The following is a 13,355-nucleotide window of genomic DNA, read 5'->3' on the forward strand; positions in this document are numbered from 1 at the left end:
TTAGCTGATTACTTATCCAGGGGATAGCTGTTCAGAGTAATTTTTGTCATAGAGCAGTAAATAAAATTGTTGAACTATAGCTTTAGGCTTGCTAAGTGAAATAGATTGCTCTAGATGATTTTCAAGTGACTTGGTAGGATTCACGAAATTGGGGGTTAACCATTGCTTAAGAAAACAAAGAGAATTGATTCTAAATAGTACTTGAAGTAGTTACTGTGTAAACTATCTGTTCAGTTGCTCTTGTTAAATGGATGTTTATAATCCCCATTGGACAACCAACTACTTTTTTACAAATGGTAATGTGAATAGCTGTTGCATAATCTATAGCAATGACCACCTATCTAATTTGTCGTCCAAACCAGAAATCTTCTAACAATACTGGTGTCCTAATAAAAATAAGCACGAAGGTAACACACACTGGGTGTCTCCCATGTGCCTGTGCATGCATCTATATCTCACTGAACCCCCATAACAGCCCCCAAGAGAGGGACTCTGAGTGTCCCCATGCTGCTGGTGGAGAAACAGGCACAGGAAGGTTCAATCGTCTACCTACCTAAGATCACACAGAGGGTGGGAGAGCCCGTTTTTAAACAACCTGCCTCCAATTCCAGGTGCCAGGAGCCAGACTCAGCCTACAGCTCTCTTCTGGTCGCCTGGAGGTGAAACCATGTGTCAAGATTAGTCAAATCCTGTCTTCACTCATCAAGGTAGCTTGAACTCTTGCACGTCCTCCAAGTAGCATGTAGCATAAGGAATAAGATGTTTGCCCCGGGATTGTCCAGGAACTTGGAATCAGCTGGGCCTAGTTAGGCTGAGCTGGTTTAGAGTGGAGAGGACCACCGATCTTCCACCTGGGCAAGTGCCTTTTGACCTCCTGCCATCAGAGGGCCGAAAACTCTAGCCTGAGAATGTGCTGAGCCCTGTAGCCTAGTTACGCCAGCTCAGAACAATGATGAGCACACATTTTTCCAATCATCTTTCCTCATGCTTCCCATGCCTCATACTGCCCTGCTTCTTTATCCTTTATCCCACAGATACCCCAAGCCCCTTGCCTTTGGGGAGGCGGATTTGAGACCTATTCTCACGTCACATCCTCGCTTGGCTGCCCTGTGAATAAACCTCCTCTTTGCTGCAAACCTCAGCATGTCAGTGTTTTGGCTTGCTGCGCCTCAGACAAAATGGTTGGGAGCAGAGGTACAGGTCCCTTGCCTGTGAGGGAAGCTGGTTCCTAGTAGTCATGCTGCGGATGTTTTCTCCTCCTGGGGGTGGGGGGTTGGGGGGGCAGACGTCCTGCTCTTCCGGAAAGGGAAAAACGCAGGTGCTGGACCCTTGCCCTCAGCGTCACCGTCACCTAGGAGCTTGTTAGAAGCACAGAATCCAGGCCCCACCCAGAACTACTGAATACCAGCCTGCATTTAACAAGATCCACAAGAGAGGCATACCCATATTAAAGTTGGAGAGGCACCAAGCTGTCATCGTCTTCTCCGCAGCTAATGAAAACGAAGCAAAGATTCATCCCGAGCCTACTCTGCCTCAGTCACCTGGATATCACATGAGCTCATTTAATCCTCCCCAGAACCTGCAAATGAGACTGAGGGTCAGAGTGGTCAAGCACCCAAGGGTCCATAAAAGAACATGACCAAGGCTCACTGGAGCCCAGACCTCCAAAAAAGAAGGCCCCTGAGCACAGCATGGCACCACAGCAGCCCAAACCGTGGGCCTGGAGGGTAGGCCAGGCTCCCCACGCAGAGTTCACACCATTCGACAGATGCCCACAGCAGACCACAAGGCAATATGAGAAGTAAGTTCTGATTGTGGAATCTCTGAATTTTGAGATTTAAAGAAAAAAATCTGTTTTCAGGGGCTAGTTAAAACAGTTCTACCAAGGAGTAAAGACAGGGCATCTCAAGGCCCCTTCTGGATTTAGAATTTAATGCCTACTTATTGAGAAACGCTCCGTGCATTTGCTCAGTCCTACGTCAAGATGAAGTTCTCTGTGCCCTAGAAGCTTAGGTTCTAAAAAGGCCACAGAAATGGGTGAGACCTAAAAAAAGCCAGAACAATGCAACGGCCTTAATCAGACTGTCTTTGCTTTGCCTTGCTTACAAGTCACTGACTTTAAACTGAATATGGCATCATGTCTTTATTTTTCTTGAAGTTTTTTTAATAAAAGATCATATAAAGATTTTCTTCCATGGTAAGACTTTTATATTGTATTTTTCTTAAAATGGAGTGTGGTACATTTACCCTCCCTCAGATGATTGCTTATAACTCACCTTGCTTTATTAAGAATACCACTAGAGGCTTCCATGCCCCTACTAAGAAAAATGCATTTTCAGGCCCATTCAAACCAATGAAAATCCAAGTTTTCAGAGCACAAGATAATGAAAATTCTCTCGATCCGCGTCTTTTACTACTTTTAATCTGTTAACAGACCCTAAGTGTCTCAGATGAAAGGTACTGTAGCGGGAATTGACATCGTTAACAGCATTCCATACAGGTAAGTCTTGATTGTTCCAATTTCTCAAAAATTTGGACACATTTACTGCCTCTATGACATCTCTAGGGTGTGTGAAAGAAAAAAAAAGAGGCCTGTACAATGTATTTCTCAAAATATACACAGAAATAGTTTGCACATACAAACAGGGAAACCTTATAAATAATGTATGGGGAGCAATGTAATGTCGGTAACGGAACGACTCATTTCGAAAGACAACACTGTCACCAAGTGTCCCCTCACCAAAACTGACTGGGAATTTTTAGGGGCCGCCAAACCAGAGGCGGAGATTTATAGGAACCTGGGATGTTTGAAAAATGGTTTTGGACGACCTCCTCAAGGAAGGCACCAAGCGCCATCCCAAATTGCAAAAATGGCTCCAGGTTGACTCCTTGTGTCCTCACTCTTTGCAATGTGACATTCCAACTTCTCCCATCAAGAGGCAGAGTTGATTTCCCCACCCTTGAAGTTAGGTGGCTTGCCATGGCCAATAGAAGGCAGCAGAAACGACGGTGTGCCAGCTCAGAGCTAGGTCCCACGATGCTTCTACTCTCCCTCTCAGAGCCCTGCTACCCCCATGAGCACAAGCCCCAGTTACTAGCTGGGGCATAAGAGGCATGTGGCCCAGTCAGGCCCCCGGCCTGGCTACAGCCAGCCCCCAGCTGACCCCACAGGTGTAGCAGCAATTCCAGCCATGATAAGCAGGGTTGTGAAGAAGAATTAAGAGCATAAGAGTATGCTATAATTTACAAACCACTCTGTCAACCTACGACATTATTTTTCAAAAGCATTTTTGTTATTTTGAATCCCTGCGTGGACATATTGAAAACAGCACTCCAATGATTGCTGGAGAGCAAAGGATGCAACCTAAAATTCAGAGTAAAATATATTAGTTTATCCAGATTCACATATTTGTATAAATTACTAGAAAATCATCAGAAGAAAAACAGACACGAATGAAAAAAACAGTCCAGGGTCAGCTGGGGAGTGGCTGTGTTTGGGAAAGTGGTCACACCAGAGACTCTTCAACAGGAATGGCAATGTTTCACTTCACACGCTGGCTGGAGGACGGAGGAGTGTCTGCGATGTTATAAGGTGAGCACGCTGTATGTAAAAGCCATTGCTGACCACATCTAGGGGGCCTGATGCGTGGGAGCTGGTAGTGGGTGGAGGCATCAAGAAGGTGGTGGTAGAAGAGGAACGTTGTACACGTAACGCCTAAGGCCTGACCAGAGGACGACCATTGTTCTAGAAACTGGACACAAATCCAACTTCTACGGCCAATCTTAGAAGACAAACTGAGGCATATTTAAAATTTTAACACTTTATGTGAGCAAAAATAGATTCGATTCAGGCACCACAAAGCGGAAGAGGTGAGGAGCACTCCAGCCACAGGAGCTGCAGAGATGTTTCTTTTAAAAGGGCAGAAGCAAAGCAAGGAAATGACTGATTTGCCATGGCTTTAACGCCTAGTTGGTGGTTTGTGACTGGTTGTCCTCAGCGGTTTTCGTCACCCTGAGGCGTTGACAGGCTTAGACTTTGGTTGGTTTACATAGGCAGCCGCATCACTAGAGCCACCGCGGTCTAACGGCCTCCTTGCAGGGTTAATTTACTGACACCAGTTGTCTGAGTCCTTCCTCTCACTCAGTCACTTCACTTCCTACGCCTCAGTTTCTCCTCTGTAAAGTAGACATTCAGTAGTAAATTCTCTGTGGGGTTGTCAGTACAAAACAAAGTGATTATTAGTAGCCACGATCATGTCCCGAATGCACGGAACACGTCAGTCAGTCAAGTGTCAAGTCAGCAGAAACTACAGAAATTAAGAGCTCTCCGCAGAAATTCACACACCCGTGCAATAGGTAACGGACCACAGGCAGACGTTCACTCAGCCTCTCCTGTGTCCCTCACGGAGTGCACGCTCTCTCCTGGGCGGCGCGAGCACAGACACTTAGCGGGAGTTTACTTTTAAAAGGCGCTGAGGGGGGCTTCCCAGCTGGCGCAGTGGTTGAGAGTCCGCCTGCCGATGCAGGGGACACGGGTTCGTGCTCCGGTCCGGGAAGATCCCACATGCCGCGGAGCGGCTGGACCGGTGAGCCATGGCCGCTGAGCCTGCACGTCCGGAGCCTGTGCTGCGCAACGGGAGAGGCCATAACAGTGAGAGGCTCGTGTACTGCAAAAAAAAAAAAAAAAAAAAAAAAAAAAAAAAAATCATAAAATGCGCTGATACAATCATGTCTCACTTTTGTTTGGATCAGTCAGCAAACGCGTTTTCGAAACCCCAAATTCTCCACACCTCCTACTTTTCGCGCCGCCCTAGTCTCGAAGCTCCCGTCACTGCTCCTCAGACCGAATCCCCGTGGGAGGACCCTTGGGCTGCGTGCTGACGCACGGGGCGTGCACTGACGTCCTCGAGCCCCACCCCCACAAGCCCGCCCAGAAGTTGAAACCTCAGTGCCGCGTCTCGCGGGCGTTGAGGCCGGCGCCAAGAGCCGGCGTTGCGGGGTCGCGGGAGCGCGGCATGGAGGGACCGGCGTAGTTGGGGCCCGTGGCCCTGCGTCTTCCACCTGCGACGCGGGTCCTGCTCACGCTGCGGCGCCGCAGCCGCCGGGCGGTGGGTGCCCGAGGGACCAGGAGGCGAGCAGGGACCGCCAGGCGGCTGTGGGCATCGTGTCCGCAGCCAGCGTCCCCGAGGCCACGCTTCGGCCATGATCACTCGGTGAAGCTGCGCCGCGACAGCGTAGACGACTTCTGGCGCTGTGAGGACCTGTGTGCGCTGCAGGACTCGCTGCCTCTGCCCGCCGTTCGCGCTTCCCTGCGGGAGGTCCTGCTGGACTTCTAGGCCGACCGCCTCCGTGGGGTGGACTGGACGCCGCTCTTGAGCACCCTCTGCATGTGATCTGTATCCAGAGTTTCTTCCAGCCGCGGCTTGGCGAGACAGGTTTGTAGTTCCCTCTTCCAGGGGCCCTCATGTGGGCGCTGAGAAGCGGGGTTTTAGATGGTGGAGGGTGGGCACTAGAACCGGTGCCCAGTGCCCGGTTGTGCGTGCACTAGACGGGGCGTGCGGCTTAGGACCCCTGCCAGCTCGGTGACCCCAGCCGAGTGCTTTAAGCCTTCTAGGTCTCAGTGTTCTCATCTGTAGCATGGGCTTAACAGGACCCACTCTCTGTGGAGGTTACAAGGTCTCACTCTGTTAATGCTTGTAGACTCTACAATGTAGAACATGTAGCACAGTTTGGAGCGTCCTTATTGGTTGCATAGATGTTACCTGGTGTGTTGAATGACTTTGCCTGGTACAGACCAAAGCGGTTAGGGAATTGATATATCCCAGCTTCATTTCCTTTCCATTCAAACAGGGCTCAGGAAAAAACATTTTTTTTCAATAGTATCCTATAGTGGAAAGAGCACCAGTGTGAAGGCAGCTTAGGGTTTGAATTCCAGGGCTTATGCTCTCTGTGGCCTGGGCAGGTTTCTTTTGCACTACAACCCCCTACACTTGTAAAATGACATTAAAAACCACTCTTTCTGTGGGTTCTTAGAATTAATTAAGCAGGTTATGTGTGTAACATATCCTGGCACTTGAATGAGTTGTCAGAGCCAAGGGCTGCTGGAGATGATGCTTCTGTCCTAGGTAAGCTCCCCTTCTACTGGGTGGCAAGGAAACACAAGCACAGTAGTCAGTGCTCTGGAAGAAGTGAGTTCTGGTGCTACAGAGCACAGAATCTCTTTTTTCTTTAATTTAATTTTTATTTTATATTGGAGCATAGTCGATTTACAATATTGTGTTAGTTTCAGATGTACAGCAAAGTGATTCAGTTATACATATATCCATTCCTTTTCAGATTCTTTTCCCATACAGTTTGTTACAGGATACAGAGTAGAGTTCCCTGTGCTATGCAGTAGGTCCTTGTTGATTATCTCTTTTATATATTGTCGTGTGTATATGTTAATCCCAAACTCCTAATGTATCCCTCCCCGCCATCTTTCCCCTTTGCAGAGCACAGAATCTTGGAAGGGAAAGTTCAGGGTAGGCTCCTTGGAGGAGGTGCCATCCTTTCTAAGGATATGTAGAAGCTCCTGGGGTGGCAGGAGGGAGCAGTGTGTGTCAAAGTTTGAGAAATATAAAAAAAATATGACAAAACTCAGGTACAGGACTGGAACTCAGGGTTTGGGAAAGCAATGAGAGTTGATACTGGAAAGCTAGTGGGACCCCACAGAAAGGGGCCTTGTTTATCATGTCATAAGTTTGGATGTTTATCATGAAGGCTGTGGGAAACACCAAAGAACAGTGAAATGGAATTCTGGTTTAGAGGCTCACTGGGACCTCCATGTGGAAGGCAGTTGATTGGGTGGAGCGTGAATTGTAATCAAAGGGTCCCACTTAAGTTATAAAAGGTGGGACTGGATTTTGCAGATCTGAGAGAGAATGGGTGAGGCCTGGTGACCAGTTAGAAAAGGAGGGCAGCAAGCGTGGGTGATGCAGTTTACAGCTGCATCTTTTTGTGAGATAAACAGAGCACAGTAGAGAGGGATTGTGGGTGGCGAGAGGATCTTACTTGATCTTCAGTGCTTTAGAGGGGCCTGGTAGAGGGGCCAGGTCAGGGCCCAAGATACGGATCTGGGCTTTTTGGAAGGACAGGTGTTTGAAGGCATGGGAGAGACTTAGGTTATCCACAAGAATATCCAAAGGATCATAGGTCTGAGAGATTTTTAAGTGGGCATATTTGAGGATGTTTATAAGCTGAGAGAAAGTAGCCAGCAGAGGAAGGGTGTGAAGATCTAGGAAAGGAAATGATTGTTCATTTGTTTTTGAAAAGCTGAATACTTATCGTGTGCCTGGCCCTTTTCTAGGATCTGGGGTTCACACCATCTGTTATCTCTCCTGCAAGGACAGTTCAATTCATCCCCTGGTGAACAGAAGTCAGATTATTCTTTGCATCCCATTCAGGTGTAAGAACCGTTCTGTACCTCTGAAGGGACTTTACTTAAGCAGAGTAATAAGTTAGAAATCAAAAGAAATTAGAGCTGGAAGGGACCTTAAAGGCCACTGTACTTAATTTTGCCACATATTTTACATTGAATATAAGAAAAATTTATTGTTGAGCCCATTCTCTTCAGAGTTCCTTCACTGAACTTCCTTTATGTCTTGCATCCAGTGGGGCTAGCTTGTAGATTTTGGCCTCCTCTCAAATTTGCTTCTTCATCCATATTACATTTTGCCCGGACTATGGCAGAACCTCCTGGGTGGTTTTGCGGCTCCTGGGCTCAGCTCCTCTAAGTTCATCTGCCTACTCGGGTTGAGTAATCTTGTAACATAAAACGCTATGCTTCAAATAATGCTGCTAATGACTTGCCCACACAGAGTTAGTGCATACTAGCCCCCCAGCGTTTGCCCTGCCCAGAGGCGTGTAGTCTGAACTGTGCTGGGCCAAGCATCACCGGACGCGCAGGCTCAGCGGCCATGGTTCACGGGCCTAGCCGCTCCGCGGCATGTGGGATCTTCCTGGACCGGGGCACGAACCTGTGTCCCCTGCATCGGCAGGCGGACTCTCAACCGCTGTGCCACCAGGGAAGCCCCGTCTTGGGGCTCTTTGGCCCTGAGGAAGGGGAGCTTTTTGTGATCACTCCCTTTATCTAATTGGTCCTTCAGCAGCGGGTCGCCTTTTTCTAATCAGCGGAGGCACCCTTACTCAGCCAGTGGTAGTCCCAGGCCTCATCACCTGTGGGATTCAAGCCACGGTCTCTCCCAGGCTTGCTTCGGCCAGCATCTCTATTTTCCTTTGTGTCTCTCCTCACACTTGGACCCCTGGCCTTTAGTCATCGCCACCTGCAGTATTTACAATGCCCGGCAGGAGTCAAGCTTGAGTGTCTTTTCACAGATGTTCCCTCTGCCGTTAATGCACCTCCTACTCCAACTCTGCATAGCCTCATCTTTCTAGATTCTACTTCAGGGTTATCATGAAGCCGTCACTTAGATATAACTTTTTGCCTCCATAGGCACCTCTGTGCATAAAGGTTATGTTTATTTATCTCATGTGATTGAAAATTTGAGTTTATCCATCTTCCTCCTGAATGAAGGCTTTAAGGGCAGGAGTCATTTCTACTCCTTAGCACAGAGCAGATGCTTTTTTTCTTTTTACTTAGGTGCTTTTTAATGATGATAAAATGTATGGTTTAAATCACTCATTTTATAACAATTTTGCTTTAGGTTGTGACAGAAATGAAGTTTACAGAGGTCGTGTTCCTGCGATAAGAAATAAAGATGTGACCTTCCAGTTGTGTAGAGCTCATAAATGCTGTGTAAGTGCGTCGGGTGCACTAAGGAACCTGGAGCTAAGTGGGCTAGCTCTGAGAGAGAGAGACTTAACTATGTTAACAAAGGTAAGCCTTCATTGTGTCCTGCCAACCTTTGATAGTTGCTTTTGGGGCAAACTAAACCAATAAAATTTTAAACTGTTCCTCCCCATTAAAGGGATTGAATATTTGGCCACTTTGGTGCTCCTGTGTCTTGTGAATTGTCCAGCTGGAGATGGAGGTTTAGAAAGTGAGTTTCAGTCTTGTTTAAGTCTCTTCCCATCGGACTGGTCTCGTGATTTCCTACACACCATGTCTGTCTACCTTTTCCCGTCTACCTTTTCTTGGTGGTGTTCATGCGTGGATTGTCTCCTGTACCTGCTCAAACCTTGGTCCATTCTCATTTGTACCATGGAAGTTTGTCATGCTGGATACTGTCAGAATTAATCTTACTTAAGTTTGTGTTAAGCCACAAACCACGCGTTTTCTATATTTTCTGTTTTTTGTGTGTGTTTATATTTTTATGGTTTCTCTTCAAGAAATAGTATGGGAAGGGAAATAGCAAGACGTAAAGAGCAAAAAAGTCATCATTCTCTTTAAATTGTTAGAACGTCTACCTGCAGTCATAATTATAATGCACTGTGGTATGTGTTCAAATAGGAAATACATGTAATGTCCCGTAGGAGCAGCAAATTTATTGGTGGTGAGGGTGTGTCATGGAAGTAATCACAAAACAGGTGACTCTTCATTGGGGTCCTGAAACGTTAGCGTGCGTGCCCTATGTCCAGTAGTGGTCTGGAGGGGTCAGGAAGCCTGCCTTTCAGTTTGAGGGAACAGAGGGTTTGAGGTTCTCTCTCTTCTATTGCTCTAGTATACTGCATAGCAGCTAATAAAATACTGGGTTTATAGTTGACATTTACATCGCTGATTGATCATCAAGATTGACATGTATCATTGGAACTGAAAATCGGAAGAGTCTTATGCTTTTTAGGTTTTTCTTTTTCCTTTGTCTCAAAAGTATGTCGTACTTTACTGAGTGGTTGGCAATAAAGTTTGCAGTATTCAGTGTATTCAGTTTTAGTACCTAAATAGAATTAAAGTGTTGCTGTAAACTGGAATGAGACTTTGTTACTGACAAGTTTTGGAACACATCAGTTCATCAATTACCTTTTTGGGAAGATTGTTGTTAATGATTTTTAAAATGTGGCTGTAAACCTCCAATTGACTCAAGAAAAGCAAATAAGTCAAGATTGACAAATGTATAGGCTCTTCATCTTATTGTGTGTGTGGTTTTTTTTTTTTTCCTTGTAGTTTTTTGTCAAGGTATAAAGAACTCTATCACTCTTAAGACAGTAAACTTCACGGGCTGTAATCTGACATGGCAGGGAGCAGATTACGTGGCCAAGATCTTAAAGGTGATTTTATGTTTAAACTTTCATGGAAACATATGTGATTGAAGCACATTAATACGTTGACACAGATGGCAGTTAATTTTTGTCTTTTGATACCTGTGAGTGCATCTTTCATTTTGTTGAAAGAATATGACCAGTTTTCAGTTTGGGATTCTACCATTTAGTAAAGATAGTCCAGTTAATTTTAGAAATAAGAGATTTAATATATAATACATAATAATACTTTTATGTATTTTTAGTTACTGAAAACACTGATTGTGATGCTGTGCAGAAACTATGCCATTATAGTCTTCAAGATTTAAATGAATCAAGTGTCTATTAGCTGCTGTAGTTTATAAACTAATAAAAATTACTACATCAGCAACTTGTAAATACAGTTTTTCAACTAATGCCTTAACAAGTTTACAGTGATTCTAATTACTGTACTTAGGCCTAAATTATTTAGTAATTTGACATGAAGCCTTTTTAGTAGTTTGCTGGTGCAGATCAGGGATGGGTAAACTATGGCTGGTGGGCCAGATCCAGCCTGCCGCCTGATTTTGTAAAGAAAGTTTTTTTGGAGCCTAGTCGCACCCATTGTTGACGTAGTAGCTCTGGCTACTTTCAGCCTACACCAGTGGGGTTGAGTAGTTGCAACAGAAACTGTATAGCCCACAAAGCTGGAAATGTTTAAATTTAGATTTTAAAAATTGAAGAATTCTTTGAGCCTCTACAGGGCAAGTCCACTGACCCCTGGGGGAGAAAACAGTCAAGAACTTGGGTGCCGAAGCCAAATGGCCTAGGTTCAAACTCCCTTTCTCCCTTTTCATAGCTAGTGATCATGGACAAATCACTTAACCTCTATGCCTCATTTGGGTTTAAATGAACTCATTTGTATAAATAGTGCTTGGCACATACTAAGCACTGTGTAAGTGATTGCTGTTATTTCTGCTTGGAGCTCTTATAAGCTATTGTTAATAGGAAAATGACACTAATGATTTTCCTTTTAGAGTGTCAAAGGCACTTTGAGTCGTTTATTTTTTCAAGAATGTAACAAGACTCTTCTCATTTAAAGTCAGTATTCCCTGGTACCAGAATTTATTTTATGAATAAAAAGAATTGAATGTCTTTAAGACAAGACTTGTGGTTAAATGTCAAACCATTATTTTCCCAAGGCACATCAAACTGGCTGTGCATAGTCCAGGCCTCTGAAGTTTGTGTGCATACCCTAGGTAGGATGTGAGATCCATGTTGTGAATATATTTTTGTTTTGTTTTGTTTTTTTGCGTTACGCGGGCCTCTCACTGTTGTGGCCTTTCCCGCTGCAGAGCACAGGCTCCGGACGCGCAGGCTCAGTGGCCGTGGCTCACGGGCCCAGCCACTCCGCGGCATGGAGGATCTTCCCGGACCGGGGCACGAACCCGCGTCCCCTGCATCGGCAGGCGGACTCCCAACCACTGCGCCACCAGGGAAGCCAGTGAATATAGTTTTTAAAATAATGCCTGGGAATTCCCTGACTGTCCAGCAGTTAACGCTCTGCGCTCCCAATGCTGGGGCCGTCGGTTCGATCCCTGCTCAAGGAACTAGATACCACATGCAATAAGTGAAAGATCCGGCAGGCCGCAGCTAAAGGCCCGGCACAGCCAAACAAACAAACAAACAAATAAATAAATATTTTTTCAAAATAAATAAAATAAAATAATGCCTTAGGAGTTAGGGCAACAAAATTTTAGAACCTATTTAGCTTTGTATCATGAAAAACTATCTGTGTAGTTTATAATGTACGTAAGTTAAACGTATAGAACTTTGTGTATATAATTTGTTAAAAACGAAGATGCATATTAAAAAGTTTTCTTATGGGTTGCCCAGTCAGGTGTTTGGAAACCATCCCTGACAGAATGATGAAATTTAGAGCCTCAGCAATGATAGAATTTAGAACCAATTCCCTACTTAGAAGATAAGGAAAATAATTCTTAGACTGTAATTGAGTTGTCCAACTTTACATAACTGTTCAAAAACAGGTCATTCAGTGGCTGGAATCTAATCACTGACTGACTAGAATGTGGGTCACTGGACTCGTAAAGCAGAACTGACTGTTTAATTTCTCAGCTTGATTCTCCTGGCACATATGCTTGATACGTGTGTGTGTAAATCTCTGACATAATAAGCCATACTCAGTAGGCACACCCTGTTTCCTTATTGAAGCATCTTAATGTTGTCCCATTAAATCTTTGAAGTATCAGACTATCAGAAGGCATGAAGAAACCTGGGCTGAGAGGCTTCGTTCCAGGAGACCTGATCTTGACTGTATGCCTGGTTGGAGGCACATCCCTCTGAACTGCAACAAGCTCATTGGTGACCTGGGTTCGTGCTTTTGCAGAATCTCTTAGTGAGGATTTATGGCTTGGGGGTAAATTCTAAAATTGAAAATATTGAATTTTTGATATAATATATGCTTAGCTTTTGGCGTGATACTGTTGTGATAGGATTTTTTTCAAAGCCTCATTTTTCTGATAGCTTTTATGTTGCTTTTAAACTTTCTCTAAGAGTTGCATGTATTCTTTACAGAAAATACACAGTAACAAGAGAACAATTACCTATAAGCTTAATACCCAGACATAAGCACTGTTCATTTTGGTGTATATATTTTCAGTCCTTTTTTTTATATATAAATATATTTGTACACTTAGGGATTACTAAACTAGAATTGTAGTATACTTGCTATTTCATATTCCTGCTTTTTTCACTTAATGAGGTATCACGTAATATTCCATCATATTGATGTCCCATAGTTTAATCAATTCTTTGCAATTATATTTAGACAGTTTGCTTTTCCCTGTCACAAGCAATGTGAATACGTTGTATATACACCTCTGTGTCCATCGGGCTTACTTGTGTAGAATAAGGTACTACAAGTGGAATGACTAAGTGTGACATATTTTTAACACTTTTGATACACATTGCCAAATCACCACCCAGAAAGGCTATGCCAATTTGTAGTCCACCCCAAGAGTGGATGTGAAGCCTGCCTCTCACAAACACTGGCTGGTAGCACTTTTAAAAAACTGAAAGACTACAAAACTGAGTACCTCTCCCTTTTTTATGTAAGTGGGATTACTCCAAATTTTATACCTTTTTTCAGTTAATTTAGTATGACCATCTTAGCAAGTCAGTAA

The 13,355-nt window shown here is 44.6% G+C and overlaps 1 pseudogene; it reads left to right on the forward strand.

The window, feature by feature from the left end:
- The first annotated feature begins 5,464 nt into the window (after window positions 1-5,464).
- LOC132508717 (centrosomal protein of 78 kDa-like) lies at window positions 5,465-12,600 on the forward strand (annotated as a pseudogene).
- Window positions 12,601-13,355: the final 755 nt, after the last annotated feature.

Source organism: Lagenorhynchus albirostris, chromosome 18, assembly GCF_949774975.1.
Source record: "Lagenorhynchus albirostris chromosome 18, mLagAlb1.1, whole genome shotgun sequence".
NCBI classification, from domain to species: Eukaryota; Metazoa; Chordata; class Mammalia; order Artiodactyla; family Delphinidae; genus Lagenorhynchus; species Lagenorhynchus albirostris.